This window comes from Diadema antillarum, unplaced genomic scaffold, assembly GCF_040938485.1.
Source record: "Diadema antillarum isolate AM-2024a unplaced genomic scaffold, OU_Dant_1.0 seq00000998_RagTag, whole genome shotgun sequence".
Classification (NCBI taxonomy): domain Eukaryota; kingdom Metazoa; phylum Echinodermata; class Echinoidea; order Diadematoida; family Diadematidae; genus Diadema; species Diadema antillarum.
Genome location: NW_027271836.1, coordinates 558977 through 577948, shown reverse-complemented (window position 1 = coordinate 577948; position 18972 = coordinate 558977). Strand labels below are relative to the sequence as shown.

Sequence of the window (18972 nt, the reverse complement as noted above, 5' to 3'; positions counted from 1 at the left end):
AAAGCATGTATACGTTTCACTTCCTTTGGTAAGAGAAAAAGATAAACAGAACACTGTCATATAAACTGCAGAGGACGAACATTTATAAATGCAGATGTATCAAAATTCGCAAAGTGCAATTGGAGGGACCACTAAAATAGGCAGAACTGTGCCCTGTAGAGTATTATGTGACCCTGCATCACAAAAAACACACACACACCAATAAGTCGCCACAGTAACAAGCATGGATTTCACTATTATTATTATTGTTATTATCTTTTCGTTATAATTATTATTATCATCGTTTTTTTATTACTATTGAGGGCATATTCTGGAAACAAGGAATTACATGTATATGAAGATGTGCAATACTTTTCTATATAGAAAATAAGAGACTGCGTTGCAGTAGTTACAGCGTATTATTTCTGCAGTAAATCAGGGTATTTTTTTTTTTTCGTGATCGAGCTCCTTTCGCATTTTAGAGAATGATCATGAAATTTGGCCCGCACATTGATCTTGGCCAAAAAATGTTCAAGTCACATATTTGAATATGTCAAACACTGCTTTGCCATGGTTACGGCGTATTACGGAAGGTGATCGAAAGATTTTAGAGATCGGAAATGGTCTCTTTTTTTTATGAAAACGCTTGAGCTTAAGTCACACAGTAGTATCGGGGTAAAGAAAACAAAAACTCAAATAATTTGGAAGCTGAGTAGCTATTCGAATTGCATATTATGATAGTCTAAATACAAAACATCTCCTGAAATTTGAAAATGTTATGGAGAGAAGAATTACCTTCTTTTTTTCAAGCAAAATGCCCAAGAACTTTGGTGCACACAATGCTGGGGTAGAGCCCTTTTTCGAATATGTTGGATATCATGAAATAAAAGCAGGGCAAAATAAAGTATAAATTATGGATCGATACGCTTTCTCAGTTTTTGAGCAATGCTCATGCAATTTGGTGCACATACTTTTCTTTGGAAAAAGAGGATCAGCACACATGTTCAAAGTAATTTGTTGTAAACTCCGTTGCCATGGTAACGGCACATATTCTCCTTTGCTCTGCCGTTTTCGTCGCTGGTCAGACTGAAGCTGGTCAGCTTCCTCCTGTCATGAGCACACAGCCGCTACATGACGCTAAAGCCAATACGGCTATTGCGAATCGTGCTAGGTTTAGGGTGAGGATAAGAATTAAATGAATACTGTACAACATGCATAAACACAGCGTATCACGGAGACAAATATCGTGAAATCACCCGACTTACAACTGTGACCGTGCATCACAAAATGAAAAAAAAAAAGTCGCATACACTGATTTTGTGTAAGGACTGAAAATAGGTAATGGGTCAACCTAGCCGATCTTGACTTTTTCATATACTATGAAGAGCAAGTCTTTTTCTACATTATACTAAAATTTGGGATCATAAAATGGGCAGGAAAGTGTGTTTTTAGCAGTTTATCTCGAACACTTCTTGGTAGAATAGTGTGATTAGGTGTGTCTTTAGAGTCGACTTTTCATTTTTTTTTTAAAAACCTTGTACACAGTCTTCACTTTCAACTCTAATAACTTTTGAAAGGATAATGCTACTACTTTGAAAGTTGGCATTAGGGATCATATAGTTTTGGTTGAGACCTAATTTCAGGGCATATCATTTTTAGGTGAGATAATGAGAAACTTCTTATGAAATATGAAAGAGGAAGTGATTCCACCAGGAATTCAACGTTTATTTGATGAAAATTGGTTTTGAAATGGTTGAGATATCCAAAACAGAGCAACTCTAATAAAGTGTGGGACCCACACTTTATTACGATCGCTTTGTTTTACTTGCGTTTTGGATGCTTCAGTCATTCCAAATCCGATTTTCATAGAATAAACTCTGAATGCCTCTTAAAATGGTTTGCTCTGTACTATTTTATAAGTGTTTTCTTGGTATCTTGCAAAAACTTAAAATCACAATTCTCATCTCCGCTAATACTGTACCATCCCTTTAAACATCTACAAAATGTGTTAATAAGACATGCTGAATTTCGGTTTAATCTGATAATCCCTTCATTGTTGTTACTCCAGCGGTTTACATCCTGTTTTTTTTTTTTTTTTTGTTCCATTCATCGCACAGCCAGCACGGCTTGGTGAAGATTAAGCGTTTAAATAGGCACTGCACCTCAGATTCTCTTTTCTCAGTTCACACTTTTCCTGAAAGTGTGCTTTCTGTCCAATATTTAGATAGGATAGGAGGGTCCATTTGATTTGAGTTATACACCATTTTAAAGCTTAGAGTCTGCTCTTTCATGTCTGGCGACTTTGTGTTAGTTTTGTGATGCAGGGTCACAAATGACGTGGACCTTGGTAAGAAAATAGGGGGGGGGGGGGGCGTTTCTTGCGTTTGGCAAAAAAACAGTATTAGACTCACATACTCTGATATTGCACTTTTGTTTCAAATTCATTTGGCCTTAAAATAATTACATCCGCAATAATAGCATTTCCGGGTGAATCTCACTGTTTTGTCATTTAAGTTCCTTTTCCGAGCATTCAGTATTACGCCTTTCTGAAGCAGCAATGACAAAGATGAAAAAAAAAGAAAAAAATAAAGACAGGGTAGTCAAATTCTATATCCAACAAATGTTTTGTTTTTGCTTTCGCTTTTTGATATTTTTTCATTCATTTCCTGCAGGTCAGCGAACTTTTGATCATGATCGATTCGGGTCATATTTCAGAGTCAGAGGCAACAGCAGCAGCCGAATTTCTGTGCCACATGCCACATCTTAGACGTGCCCGCATCACATGCGACAACCTGCCCAGGACATTCTTCACAACAATTGATTCACAGACCTCAACCTGTACAAAACAAGTAAGATGTTTCGACTAGTTTAACATTACTTGTGAATAATAATGAATTTGTTTCATGAAAATAAGAGTTTATATAGCAGGAAACTCGTTATATTCTGATTATTCATCATGCGCAGCAACAAATGTACCTTTTTCCTTTCCAAGAATGGAAGTCATTCATTAATTTTTTATTTGGCAGGACTCAAAGCCTGTGCAACGGGTAATGGTAAAGTTTATTGTGTATGATATGATGTGTGTTTATGTTTGTGTGTGTGTGTGTTTGTTTGTGTGTGTAGTGGCAGGTGCACATCATTGTGCATATTTATGAGCAATCTCTCTCCCCAGGTTACAAAAAGGCGAGGAGTGGACCAGTCACTGAACCCTGCGGTACTCCACATTTTGATGGTGCAAAGGAGGAAGCATGTTGTCCTAATACCACATGTGCTGTCATCAATTTCCTGTAAACTATCAACTAATCATTAACATTAATTACCCTGTCAGTATCATTAAAAAGCAGGCAGTTTGCCTCGGTTTTAATAAAGCTTAAAGGGATGATGTAGTATTGTTGAAAATGATGATTGGGAATTGAACTTTTTTGCAAGATGCTAAGAAAACACATGGAATATTAGAGAGCATAATAAGGAACTCACAGTTTATTTGATGAAAATCGATTATGGAATTCCTGAGAAATAAAAAAAAAAAACAACAAAGCGATTGTAATAAATGACGGGTCCCATCTTTTATTATCATTGCTTTGTTTTGGAAATCTCAGCCTTTTCAAAAACTTTTTTTTCATCCAATATTAAACGGTTAATTCCTTTTAAAAGTAGATGCTCTTTCATATTTCAAAATACTTTTGTCGTTTTCTCACAAAAAAAAAATGTACGAAACCTGAAGGTTTTACTCAGTTGTACAATCTCTTTAGCCCCTGCCAAAGCCCCTTTGTACTCTCCAATGTCCTATAATATGACCGTCTACTGGGCTAGAAATATGATGCAGCTAAAGAAGCCATTAAACCATAAATTTGTCACTCAATTTCATATAAGAGAGAATGTGTGTGTGTGTGTGTGTGTGTGTGAAAGAAAGAGAAAGGGAGAGCGAAAAAACAAACGAAATACGATTATTTCGACAATTACGTACTAGTATATGTTTTTTTTGAAAATGTTTGTATAATTGTCTTTGTTGTTGTTATTGTTCATATCACCGTCTACATGCTACAGATTGAAGGCATCATCATCAATGATAAACCATTACACCAGTTGCCAAGTGACAAACATGAAAGCACTTCCCAACAGGTATGAATTTTATTCTTTTTTTCTGTTTTTTTTTTTTTTTTGCTTTGTACTGTTTTCCTATTTGTTACATAATACTTGGTAGATACAGATGTACTGATATTGATATGCACGATGTCTGGTCTCAGGGTAATGATCACAAAGAACGAGACTCTCAGAGCTGCAACTAAGAGGGATGTTGCGACGGGAAAAAAAAAGATGTCAACATCGTTTACATCATCGGCTTCTTCAGATAAAGCATGTCAATATTGTACGATTATTAAATATGTATTGATCTATTTCCTATGAGTACTCTTGTTTATCATGCTAACATTTTTGGTTTGTCACATTAATTCCCTCCTTCGAGTGGAGAAATGAAATAAACTGAAAACGAAACTTTCCAACTGTGTTTTGGATTTCAGTTTTCACATTCTAAGGTGTCTGGACTCTAAGAGAATTAAGAAGAAACTTTTTTTTCAATGTTACAATTATAGTTGAAGAGTTTTATTGCCAAACGAGCTATTCAACCTCATTTCTGTTAAGTTGAGATATTTGTGATTAAAGCTGCTAAAAGCAAAATGGAATATTAAGGTAATACCGGATATCTTTAACCATAAATTCTAGATACACCTCGTTATACTTCAAGTAAGGTATCACTGGAAAGGTTTAATTTTGCTTTATTTGATGATGGTCATACTTTGAAATGTTAAGAAATAGCGCTCAGGTAATTGTGCAATAAAACTACCAAATAAACCAAATGTACATGCCGATATCAATTAGAACTAACTGCATGTTTGCTTGTTTGTTTGTTTGTTTTTTTTTTTTGCTTCTTGTCCTGAAATAAACGTATTATTCTGCTTTCTTTTTTCTTCCAAGGATGACTTCATAAAAAGCGCTGATCGTACAGGCTTTCCACCATTGGAACTTTCTACAACGCACGATCACTCATCTGTCACCGAGGATGTTGAAGATCACGGTGCTGATTCAAAAATTTCCTCGGAAAACCGTCAAACATATTTTTATACAGCTATTAGACTCGACGATGATGAATAAAGCTATGTTGGATGCCCACCAGGGAATAAAAGAAAAGAAAAGAAAAAAAAAATCCCAAGGCTTAAAATAAACGCACGAGAACAAGACATAATGCTTGACTGTGGATAAAGCAAACATTAACAACCAAATCAAAAATGTTGTGTGATATAATGTTGTTCCACTGATAATGTATTGTGTCATGATACGAATATTATTTTTAATCAATTGATAACCGCGAAAGCAAAAGTGACCCGCTACAATAAAAAGATCCGAAAGTCAGGGGTGCCGATATTCTGCAAATGGCATGATATTATTGCCTTTTCTCCCACTTCAATTTCATTTATATCACAACTTATAACAGAAGTCGGTTTCGGAGATATATCTATGATTTTATGAGAGCATGTCTGGTGGTCTTTAAATATCAGCGTTCGAGAAAGCCACCTTCTAAGTTGTCCTTCCGACGCAATCGTGATGAAGGGGATAAGACAGATTTCCACTCGTGACAATAGAAGGTATGCTCCTAGCCTCTTCGGCAATTGTCATTGAAGCTTAGCGCCAGTGGTCAATAATCAGGATGCCATCATGCACTGACCAAATAAGATCACGCACTTATTGGTAGGGGCGTAGTTTATCTGCGGCGCTAAATTCAAATCGTCTGACACGTTTATGTTCCGTTGAAAGTCGGAAAATCATGGCTCAGAAAAAAAAAAATCTTTTCCTGTGACCATTTAGCTTAGAAATGTCAACATATAATCGAAAAAAACATTCAACTACACAATTTTGTCAAGAACAGAGAAATTAGTTCATTGTGACTCTTGTTGGTGATCCTACTTCAAACTCATTTTTTTTTTTTCGGCTTCGACATTCGGATCCTTTTGTTGTTGCGGGTGTACAATATTCTAATCAAGTTTAGCTGCATGGTATTATAAAACTAGCAATCACTAATGCGTGTCACTTCATATTAAGGAACGTGACGGATGTCTCCCGCACATAAGTTTTTTTTCTTCTTCTTTTTTTCTTTCTTAGAAAACCACAAAAAATATAGAATTTTATTCCTCAAAAGGAACATGAATTTATCGACTACAAATCACGATGAAAGAAATTTCACTTATGTATTTACTTAGATTACCTCTGGTTTCAAATATTTTGTTTTTTCTTTTATCTTTTTCTTTTACATTCCCTGGAAATTGGAAAAGGGGATGGGGATTCCTTAGAGTGCCCGTTTTTTATAGACGAAGATGGAAAAGAGGAAGATGAAAATCGAAAGTAAGACCCAATTTAGTCATACTCCCACTCCTCGGTAAATCCACTCACGACTTTACATAATCATTGCATTAAATTTTTTAATTTGTTGATTGAGGTCTTTTCTCTGGTTGTGACACTATCATTATTTAAAAAAAAAAATCGTAATTTGGAGATTTCCTCCGTGCTCTTGGAACTCCCAAGTGGGAAACGTTGTCCATCTGTATAAATGATTTTGTTTCCATCGATAATGAATTTGGTGAAAATGTTGCCATGCCATGAAGAAGATGATAATGTCAACAATTGAAACATAATTTTCTTACCCATAACTCTAACAGCCATACAGTAGTTCAACACTCAAGAATCATAAAGCCCATGCACGAGTTATACGGTGAACCAGATTCTACAAGTAAAGTAAGTAAGGCTCAACAAGGGTACGTGTGTCATTTTCAGATAATTATAGTGCTTTTATCGGTGACATACAATATGTACCTCATAAGGCCTTCCTACCTTGTTTGAAATATTGATAGTATAGGAAAGGAAGGTAATGAAGAAACTAAGACGCCTTCAACTAGAGAGGGAATTGAATAATCGCTGGGCAATCCGTGAAATTGCATGAGGAAAAGGTTGCTCCTTTTTTTTTTCTTCTTCTTCTTCATCTGGTAGGGGAGGGGGATGTTACCGCCCCTAATGAATCGACGCCCATGTCTAAATCCGTATTTTTGTTTTTTTTTCTGTTTTTGTTTTTTGTTTTACCATACAATATTATTATTTTTGTTTCTTTTATGGCTTATTATTTCTACATTTCTTTCCTTCTACATACCTTTAACTTGTTATTTTGTTGTGTATATAATGTGATGCTGAGATACAAATGTATTTCTACCCACTCTTGAAAACTCCTTTCATCTTGGAAAGAATGATAATATATTTGAGATGACGATGACACTAGATGTTGTACGATGCCGGATGGTGTAAGGGGCAGTCGACAGTTGGTCTTCATTTGCTTTATTTTCTGCTTTTGATACAAATGCCATGCGTGGAATAAAACGTGTTTCCTATAACAAACTAGAAGAGTTGAACATAATAAGGTGAATGTAATTTCAGCAAGAATTAACAAATTTAGGAGCTACTCAGAAACATATCCGCCAATTACAAAACATTACGCCAATATTTCTGTTATAGCTAAATGAGCATATGATATAATATATTCCCATTTTGCTATAACATATTATCATACACGGAAATTACACACATGAATAACTATGATTGTTTGAAAAAAGAACAAGTAGAATGAGCATCTAAATGATTATGCTAATAGTGTAGTATAGGTAGGTATAACGGTGCGTTTCTTTGGTTGTATCGCACAATAAGAAACAAAAATAAACATAATCATTGTAAATATACTTAATTGTGCAGTTACCTGTTTAGCAGTCGCGTTTGTTTCTTGAGTTGCGATGTGGCTGTCTGTGGCTGGATGAAAGTAATCATGTGATATTATACAAATGACGCACAGGTCTGAGTGCGTCAGTCGGAATTGTGTGCATAAGGTAACTATGGAATGCTTAACCCACGAGGCGAAGCCGAGTGGGTTTAGGCTAAATTCCATAGTTACCGCATGCACACTATATTCCGACTGACGCACGAAAAGACATGTGCGTCATTTGATTTATAGAATGGGTAATTTTCTTGTCAAAAACACAGTTTTCTATCGTGTTACCCGATGACAAAATTACTGGATGCATTTCCTTTTGGCTTGCCGTAAAGGGCATGCATGCCCGTACGCGTTTTTTTTTTTTTTTTTTTAAGACGGCACAGATTGGGGCATGGCGCGTGTTAAACCTATGGGAAAAACGTTGGGTTAGGGTTTTGGGTTATGGTTAGGGTTAGGGTTAGGGTTAGGGTTAGGGTTAGGGTTAGGGTTAGGGTTTGATGGTTAGGGTTAGGATTAGGATTAGGGTTAGGTTTAGGGATAGGGTCCCCGATAGATTTTTATAGGCCATGGGGTGAGCTGGTTTTTTCGCTTGTTTCGTTCCGACAACTGCAGCACTAAAATTTCTCCACAGCTACGTGTAAACAAATAACCAAAAAGGCTACAGGAAAAAGTTCGACACAAACCCTCCTGTAGTATTTTGGTAATTTAGGGGGAAACAGTGAACTTTTTTTTTCACTGAGGAGCTGAATATGTACACTTTGCCGTGTACGATATTCATTCGCGAACGATCATGTGATGTATGTTATCCAATCCGAATCGAGAATTATCGTTTACGAGTCAAAATGGCCGCCCCCTGTGAGCCTGTCGATGCGTCTACGTCGTCTGCTCTGCCGAAACTTTTAAGATGCGTTATTATGCATGTAACATCGATGAAGTTTGAAAATTTCACGGCCATGACAAACCTAAGATAGACGAAACCTATTTTGTGTGCCAAAAAGTGGATCAAATTGAGTGGGGGAGACCGTGAAATCGCAGACCAGAACGAAGTGATTCAGCTGCTCAGGGGGACTGACTGCAACCTACGTAGGATAATTTACAGGTTAGTTTACGTGCGTACAGTCGTAGCAGTCGACACTGCAGTGCAGTCTCTCTCATATATATGCGTAATGTTAATGACCATGACCATACAACGTTAGCTATGTTATGAACGTTGCTTGTATATGTTATAATGGGCGCTGATGCAGTAGCTTAGCCGTTAGCGTGTCTGTTACATTTTAGATAAATTATCTTGAATTTCACCTTGGCATGGCATAGCGCCGTTATAATGTAGCCTAACATAGATGTAATTTTACATGTTGTTCTATGTACAGCCCAGCCCCAGGTTAGGTTGATGTAGCTGATCGGTGATATTGAAAAAGGATTGAAAAAGGTCTAAACTGCATGTAAATTTGTATTTTCATAATCATGGCCATGGAGTATTAATATTAAAAATCCATCCTGTTTCTCTCACCCCGAAATTGGCGAATCCCCCCTCAAAACACACATTTAGCATCTCATTAAATTAACTTATTAATATTTGATATAAATAGATTTAAAAACCCAACAATGACAATAACATAATTTCAACAATTAAACTCCCTAAAACATATGATTACCATTATGTTGTGCCAAACTATAAAGCATTGGGTGGTGGTGATAGTGAAAGGCCAAGGATTACTAGTATTAATGATGATAAGGCAGTTGTATTCATGATTATGATAATTGATATTGCATGTGATCAGGTGCTGAAAGCTGTAGATGTAATTTAGGCCAAGTAAAAAAAGAAACTAGTTTCTCGTCCTCGCGCGCATCGATTTTGGCCGCCGCATCGATTTTTTTACTATTTACTATTTTCAAAATGGCGCTGAAAATACCAAGAAATTCATAATTCTCGTCCCAGCCCGCTCCCCGCCCGCATCGATTTTCAGTTGCCGCATCGACTTTTTTGATATTTACTATTTTTTCGGCCGCCGAAAAAAAAAGATCGACAATTCACCTACCAATCGTGACGTCTCATTTCTATTTTTTACGCCTTGCGTCCTCTACTTAGCTGTAGACTGTACAGCTGTAGCTTCTGTGTGTAGTGCGTATGTAATAACGCATGCATTTCACACTGCGAGCTCGGCCGATCGGCAAGAAGGAATGACCCACAAAGCAGTCGAACTGCACTGTAGTTGGATGGGCGGCGCGGCGGGCCGGCCTACTGGGCATGTACAGCGCACTCGGTACGTCGTGAACGCGATAGCGGCAACATTTTTGCGAACAATCGCTGTTATTCCACGCATATTTCGCGCGTTGTTCGTATTTTTCCCCGATTCTGATATTTTAAGCGGATGAATTGTACTGTACAAATGCTTGTGAGGATTGTACGGTATCGAGTTTGTATACATTTTCATGTCATTGTGACTATGTGCATGTGTGTGCAGTGTCGGAAGGTACGGTGCCAGCAGGGAGGTCCACACCTCCCTGGTGCCAGTGCAGTGGCCGTGCCGCACCGTATATCGGCAAAGTGTGCGTGTTTTGTAGCTGTCCAGTGTCCCCATCCCCTGGTCTGTCACGGCGATACATTCTATTTTGCAGAGAAAATAAATGCGCTTTTCCAGCAAATGTAGAATTATTAAATGGGTGTATCTACAAAATAAATAACTTTTCCACGGATTCTGGTTTGTCTCGTATTTCTGCGGGATACTTTTCTTCACGATGTAAATTCACGGACACAGCCGTGAGTGGTATCATCTGTAGTGTGTACTGTTATACAATCATTCATCATCCAAATAATGAGTGATTATCAAATGTCTTTTTAGAACATGAAGAAACATCTTTAAACGTTTAATGCTAGAATGCCATATCAGTATCATTTTGACATCCATCTGCAATTGTACAAGCCAGTTTCCAGTTGAATGTGCTACAATTGTACTGTGAAGAACTGCAGATATACATACCAGCTGTGTGGACACAAAAAGTCACAAACACCAATAAATAAAGCTAGTGTTTTGAATATCATGGAATTTATTTCAGTCGTACATTTGTTGAAAGACATGTTTTACACCTGTTTCAATTAATAGCACAATACATCAGAATTGTAAGTACACTGGTATCAGAAAAGCCATTACAACACTAAATACCAGTATTAAGATGGTCATTTTCCCTTGACATCTGTAGTGGAAAGAAAAAGCAAATGTATTTCTGCATGCATGAAGTTTCATTTCAAGTATGGCACATATATCTATTTGTTTGAAAATGCACAGAGTGCAGGCAAGACGTACACTTGGGACCTGGTCTCATAACACAGCTACCAGAGTGATGTTTCATTTCATAAATTGAATATAGGAAATTGTAAAGCCCTCTCTCGTTACCTTTCTCAGAATTACCGGACGAGAAACACATATTACTTTCATTTTGACGATCCTTGAAAAAATAGTAAGATATCAAATAGTAAGGACCTCCCTCATCGCCTTGCTCAAAAAACCCGGACGAGAAACTACTTTCTTTTTTTACTTGGCCTTAAAATCAGTAATTGCACTGCAAGTACAAGTTGAAGTAGTTGATGATGACAATGATCATGAGGTGTTAATGATTAACTGGCATGGTACTAGGGCCTATTAGTAATTACAAGATTCAAATATTGGTAGTCAATAGTCTACCGTACATTTAATGATATATTGAGTGTAATGTTCAACCCCTCCCTCTAGCGTTTAGCCTTTTTTTCCCCCTAACAAAATCCAACGGCTAATCATTGCTGTTCATTTCTCCATTGTATTAAATAGGATTCCATGAAACGTGCTACAAGAGGTTTATAGATAGCAAACGCCTGAATCTCGCTAGGAAACAAAAGCTGCAGGAGGAGCCTGGTCCGTCAACAGGAGCATCTGTTTCCTCCCCTAAGACGCTCACATCAAGATCAAGATTTTCTTCTGGAAGCTCTTCAGGTTCTGCTGTGTTGCCTGTAAAATGCCTCATTTGCAACAGAGTCAACCTGCTCCTTACTTGCCAAGGGAAATAGGTTAATATGATTGATGTTGAAGCATGAAAACATTGTCATGTAAAATGGAGCAATATATATACACCACTGAAACATTCACACACATACACAAAGAACTTCAGTGCAAAGTTCAGAAACAACAGAATGTATTGTATATGCACCAATGCTTTGGTCAATGTGATTGATATTCAAGAATTGACATCTAACCAAAGTTGTGCAGGATAAAATGTCTTTGTAATACAGATTGCTTCCTGTATTTTGAATGCCAATGTTTATGCAACATGTTTTGACTCCTTGCCTCAGTATGTGTTTGTTCGCCCTTTAGCAAACATTTCTGCCCACTCTTATGATTTGATTAGGACTGAATTATTCTAAGATCAAAGATGTTTTCCTAAGTGTGGTTTTTTCATAAAAGTGAATGACTACGATTAAAATTTGTTTCTCCCACTCTGGGAAAAAAAAATGTAACTATTATTAATACTGAAACAGAATGTTCATGTAGAAAGGTCAGTACAGTGTAGGTGTGAGTACAAAATCAGTTTGCTAAAACTAATACACACCAGCCAAATGAAAATTGTGCATAAGTTGAGTCAGGTTTGCACAGATCCTCTGATATTGGAAGTTAATTGCAATGCTATCATAATCTTTAATGCCAAACCTGTTTTATTCTCTCCAAGATTTTCAGGTACACATTGCCTCCAATACAGAATCCAACAGTTTTCACTCATGAATGGGTAAACTATAATTTTGCCTTTATTTTATATATTGGCATTTTTCAAAACTTTTACACCCTTTCAAGGATATTTGGACCATGGAATGTTCCAGGAAATTTATTAAAACTAGAAAATTTGACTGATTATCATTTTGAGCTATCTTACATGAAAGGAGGTAGTGTCCCACCATGTTGTAACCTAATAATAGCAATGAAAACTTCAGGAAATTTTATGAAGATTAAATTTTCTAGTGCTAAAGTAATGTATAATATTTCATGAACAACGTGATTGCTATGTGATCGAAGTATATTAAAGCTTCTTAAGAAGAAGAAGAAGAAAAGAAAAACATGTTTACTGATAAACAATATGATCTGTTTAATAGTAATGTCTCATGTGTGTAAATGAGTTTGTATGTGTGCGTGTGAGTGTATATAATATGTCAGCGTTTTTATGCACCTGTGTGTGTGTAATGCACTGATCAATACATGTATTATATCATTGTCTGTGTTCATGTTTATGATAATCTTTTTTATGATGCTGATGTGATAAATGGCCAAGGCATGTAGAATATTTTAATACACTTGGGTATATTGAATCTTCATAACTATGTGTGTGCGTATGTGTGTGTGCATGTGAGGGTGTGTGTGTGTGTGTGTGTGTGTACAATAAGATTCTCCCACATGCACGCGGACACACACACAAACAAACGCACTGATTTTTTTTTTTGCCTTGAATGATTAGTCATTTGATTAATAACATGTCTTTGAACAGAATATAAGGCATTTGCCTTGACCTCTGACGGTCAGTCAGTGCTCTCTCTCATATGGTCTCGAACCACTTTGCTCTTGTCCTCCTTTGCATAGCCAGCATCAGGAAAAGCTGAAACATGAGATATAATGCAACTATTAAACCAAAACTTCACTTTTTTTCTAGGTATATGGCTAAAAGCAGTGCTTTACAAATGTGTATATGTATTTCAGGCTAGAAACACTATGGGAACTATACTGCGGCTAGCAGCCCCATACGCATAACTGCGGCTAGCAGCCCCATACGCATAGCGTCATGGGGCTGTGAACTGTAGTATACAGGATCATGACGGATGTTTTATCGCGGACAAATATCAACTTAAAATCGGAAAAAAATCTTCAATTTGAAGACTTATTAATGAATTTGAAGTATTGATAACAGAGTTCGTGCAAGGTTTGCTTCTGCAAATAGTTCCTTTCTGTTCAAATTGATGACTAAATGTGACTCGGTCGAGAGGAAACTGGGAGAGCTACACTGAATTGACGGCCAGCGCATGCACACACAGACATCTAATATCCAGTCAATGGATTCGAAATTTGTGCGCAGTGATGTGTGCGCCTGCGCTGACCGTCAATTCAGCGTAGCTCTCCCAGATTCCTCTCGACCTAGTCATATTAAGTCATCAATTCGAACAGAAAATGACTATTTGTAGAACCAAACCTTGCACGAACCCTGTTGTCAATACTTCAACCTTACTTGTAAGTCTTCAAATTGAAGAATTTTTGTTCGATTTAAGGTTGACATTTGTCCGCGATACTACCCTGTCATGATCCTAAATGCTACAATCCGCAGCCCCATTACGATATGTGTATTGGGCTGCTGGTCGCAATTTATAAAATATGGATTTTCGCAAAAACTGCAGGATATTTCGAGGAGAACTTTTTACAGTATATTTAGGATGTACAAAACATCACATTTCCGCATTCAGAAAGTAGTGCCAGTGTTGCTGGAACGAAACCCATTTTCTAAGCCTCTTTTTCAGCTTCACCCCATGGCCTATTAGTTTCCCCAATCTGTGCCGTCTAAAAAAAAAAAAAAAAACACGCTGCCCGTACTTACCGTTTTTACTGGATGCATGGCCAGCCATGCATCAGTTTTTACTGGATGCATGGCCAAGCTGAGTGCGCGAACGCTTGCTTTAGTGCGCGAACCTTTGTTACAAGTATGCGTACTCTTGCTGAGTGCGCGATAACATGTTTACCACTGTGACTCAGCGGTGCGGCCAGTAAAAATGAACACATAGCTCTCGACCAATCAGATCGCAGGATTCTAGCTACCCATTCTATAAATTGGGATGGAAGGTGTGAGTGCTGTGGTGGTGCACGTACCGCGTGTTTTTTTTTTAGACGGCACAGATTGGGGAAACTAAAAATCTATCGGGGGCCCTATCCCTAAACCTAACCCTAATCCTAATCCTAACCCTAACCATCAAACCCTAACCCTAACCCTAACCCTAACCCTAACCCCAACCCTAACCCTAACCCTAACCATAACCATAACCAAAAACCCTAACCCAACGTTTTTCCCATAGGTTTAACACGCGCCATGCCCCAATCTGTGCCGTCTTAAAAAAAAACGCGTCCGGCAGTAGGGTCCGACGTAGTCTGGTTTCCAGGCCCTTTGCCAAATGGACCTCGCTGCACGAAGTCGCCGCCCCGCGACTTTTTGTCGCCGCCTTTGCCGATGTTTTGATGTTGATGGCGTCAATATCCTGAATAGCGAAATATTATGGGCAGAGGGTCTGGAAGCCAGACTAGGTCCGATGGTATTTCTCGAGCCCTTGTTTTGTTTTTCGCCTTTTTCTCCTTTTTTTTTTCTTTTTTTTTCACTGAACAAATAGATCTCACACCAAGGTGAAACTCCGAAAAAGCTTTGATCGATTGATTGATTGATTGATTGATGGAATTTATTGCCACATCATGGAGTGGAACACCCTTATCAACAGAGATGGGTTTCCATAGTGGTTAGCATGCATAAATAGATAACGGTAAAATGTAACAAATGAATACATCTTGTATAACATTTTTTTTTTTATTTAAGTCCTTGTCAAATGTAAAATATCAGTAAAAAACAAACCAAAAAAAAAAAAACAACAACAAACACATACATTTCCTGAAAGGGAAATTTATCAGGCGTGGAGATGACATGAAAGAATCTTTTGTCTTAGATCATCCTAGTGTATTCTAAGAGAAAGAGTGTCATTAAGTGTAAAAATTGGCAATTGTACATCGTTTGCAATTCTCACCCATTATATATAAATACACATCTAGATAATCGCTACACTAGTTCAACATAAAAACTCCGTGAAAGAAGTAGATATGACGAATTTTCGCCCATAGAGCTTTGTCAAGTAAATGTTAGATTTTATTTTGAAGCAGATATACATCAAAATGAAAGATGCGTCGTCAGTAGTACCGCGTTTATAACAAAGTGCGCTACGAATGACAACGCTATTTTATTTTGATTTATAAATATATGTGCTTAAATATAAAATCAGCCATTGACTTGACAAACCCCGATTTGCGAAAATTCGTCAAAACTACGTCTCTAACGGAGTTTTCGTATTCATTTACCGTCGTGAATCAATGCTTTCTTGGAATTCGAGCAGAAACCTATTGTTTTTATTCGTATATGTGACCACAAAACAAACAAAAAGTCGCCAGAAAATATTCTTTAATTAAAAGGCAGATTCTGAGAAGACTCTTAGCTCGGAAAAAAAAGATGTATAAATCAATTCAAACGGATTCTCCTTACCTATAGAATATTGCAAAGAAAGCTCTACTTTTGGACAAGTTGGATCTGAGAAAAAAGGCTCTGAAGTACAGGGTGTATTCAATTGCTTAATCTTTACCAAGCCGCGTGCTACACATGCTATGAATGAGACAAAAGCATGATGGGAACCACTGGAACAACAACAATGAAGGAATTATCGGATTAAGTTTAAATTAGGTTGTTTTGTTAACACATTCAATCCATGATTAACGTCAACTTTCAAAGTGGTGACACCATCCCTTTAAAAGTTTGGGAGTTGACAGTGAAAAGTGTGCAGAGGATTTTCAAGAAATGAAAGATGGCCTCTAAGAAAAACTTAATCACACTTGTCAACCAAAAAAGGAGTTTTAGAAAAAATGCTGAAGATGGACTTTCCCTTTCAATTAATGATCCCAAACTCAGGAATAGTGTAGAAGAAGAATAATTCTTTCAGAAAATAGGGAAAACTAAAAATTGACTCGGTTGACCCATTTCCCCTTTCTTCAGTCCTCGCGTAAAATCAAGAGGTGCGACTTTTTGTTTGTTTTGTGATGCACGGTCACATTATAGACATTATATTCATTGTACCGCGGGATTAGCGATTTATCGATCGGTTTAACTCTTTATGTGCCATGGTGGAAAACCCCTGTGTGCCACGTTATTCTGAGACACGGCTGCCGAGACTACCTCCAGAGCGAGGCCAAATGCGAGGCCAATAATCGTTATTTTGGCCTCGCATTTGGCCTTTTGCGCGTTTACACTGAAGCGGGGCTGGGAAGGGCCGCGGCTCTGCCGCGGCCGAGTCTCGCACTGTAAACGGGGTCTAACACATCAATGAAGCTATCCGAGGCTCATGAGCCCGAGGCAGTTTGGTGGATGAGAACAAATGTGACCGTGCACGAACATAAAGTCGCAGACACTGATTTTGCTTGAGGACTGAAATTAAGTGAACTGGGTCAACATAGCCGAAAATGACTTTTTCACATTTTCTGAAAGAGTGGGTCTTCTTTCACATCATGCTAAAATTTGGTATCATAAAACGGGCAGGAAAGTGTTTGTGTATGTGTGTTTGTGTGTGTGTGTGTGTGTGTGTGTGTGTTTAGCAGTATATCTCGAACATTTTGGTAGAATAATGTGATTAGGTGTGTCTTTAGAGTCCCTTTTTCATTTCTGAAATACCTTGTCCTCACTCTTAACTTTCAACTCTAATATCTTCTGAAAGGATAGTGCTACTGCTTTGAATGTTGGCATTAATTATGAACAAAATGTGTTAATGAGGCACGTTTAGTTTCACTTTCATTTGATTATCCCTTCATTGTTGTTACTCTGGTGGTTTACTATCTGTTTTGTTTTGTTTTTTTGTCCCATTTATTGCACAGCCAGTACGGTTTGGTAAAGATTAAGCGCTTGAATAGACACTGTACTTCAGAGCCTCTTTTCTCAATTCAAACTTTTTCCAGAGTTTGTGCTTTCTTTCCAATATTTAGATAGGTTATGAGATTCCATTTGATTTGAGTTATACATCATTTAAAAGCTTAAAGTCTGCTCTTTAAGAATATGGTCTTCACTAAAAATTCATGTCTGGCGACTTTTTGTTTGAGGTGCAGGGTCACAAATAATACTTCCGAGACGCTATACGCGTGAGGACGCGCAAAGCTAGCTTCTAATCTGTAACACCATTCAATGTTTATAATTATGTTCTTGAAATTGAAAACAAAATCTTTAAAACACTCAATAACAAATTTAGAATTCTCTTCATTATCAATATTGTGATTCATGATTAGTGTCGTGGATAAAAGTCGATGCAAAATTCATAAATGCGACACCGTATCACTAAATTCAACATTTTGTGACGCTTTTACGACATTCTGCTGCCAAAATCTCTCCTTAGGGCACGTCTGATCTTCCAACAAGATAACGATCCCAAAGACACCACAGATAGAGTCGAGAAATAACACCATTTCGGTAAAGAGTAGGTGAGAGAGCAGAGAAAATTAGTGTTAAAGTTGCCTCGGCCGCAAGTCAAATCTGTATTTTGTGTGTGAAACCCTGGTAAAAAAAAAAAAAAAAAAATATATATATATATATATATATATGTGACCGTGCACCTCAAAACGAACATAAAGTCGCACATTCTGATGTTGCGTGAGGACTGAAAATAAGTGAAATGAGTCAACCTAGCCGAATTTAACTTTTTCATATTTTCTGAGAGAGCGGGTCTTCCTTTACATTATGCTAAAATTTTGTATTACAAAACGGGCAGGAAAGTGTGTTTTTTTAGCAGTTTATTTCGAACATTTTTGGGAGAATATTGTGATTAGGTGTGTCTTTAGAATCCCTTTTCATTTCTGAAAAACCTTGTACATACTCTTCACTTTCAACTCTAATAACTTTTGAAAAGATAGTGCTACTGCTTTGAAAGTTGGCATTAATTATGGACAGCATGTGTTAATGAGGCATGCTTAATTTCACTTTAATCCGATAATCCCTTCATTGTTGTTACTCTGGTGGTTTACTTCCTGTTTTTTGTCCCATTCATCGCACAGCCAGCACGGTTTGGTAAAGATTAAGCGCTTGAATAGACACTGTACTTCAGAGCCTCTTTTCTCAGTTCACACTTTTCCTGAGTTTGTGCTTTCATTCCAATATTAAGATAGGTTAGGAGAGTCTATTTGATTTGAGTCATACATCATTTTAAAGCTTAATGTCTGCTCTTTCAGAATATGGTCTTAACTAAAAATTCATGTCTGGCGACTTTTTGTTTGTTTTGAGGTGCAGGGTCACATATATATATATATATATATATATATGGGTGAGAATTTTGAACGATGTACAATTGCCAATTTTCGTACCTTATGACATTCTTTCCCTTAGAACACGCCAGGATGATCTAAGAA

The 18972-nt window shown here is 37.3% G+C and overlaps 1 protein-coding gene and 1 long non-coding RNA gene across 2 annotated transcripts in view; both read left to right on the top strand.

Annotated features, from left to right (window-relative positions):
* The window catches only part of LOC139742354 (uncharacterized), a gene marked incomplete at its 3' end in the record, with an annotated part of 98379 nt that overhangs the window by 15378 nt on the left and 64029 nt on the right, over window positions 1-18972 (top strand). The window lies entirely within an intron of this gene.
* LOC139742388 (uncharacterized) lies at window positions 2655-6119 on the top strand. Its single transcript, XR_011711673.1, has 3 exons — window positions 2655-2828; window positions 4027-4101; window positions 4954-6119. It is a non-coding gene; the product is annotated as an uncharacterized lncRNA (long non-coding RNA).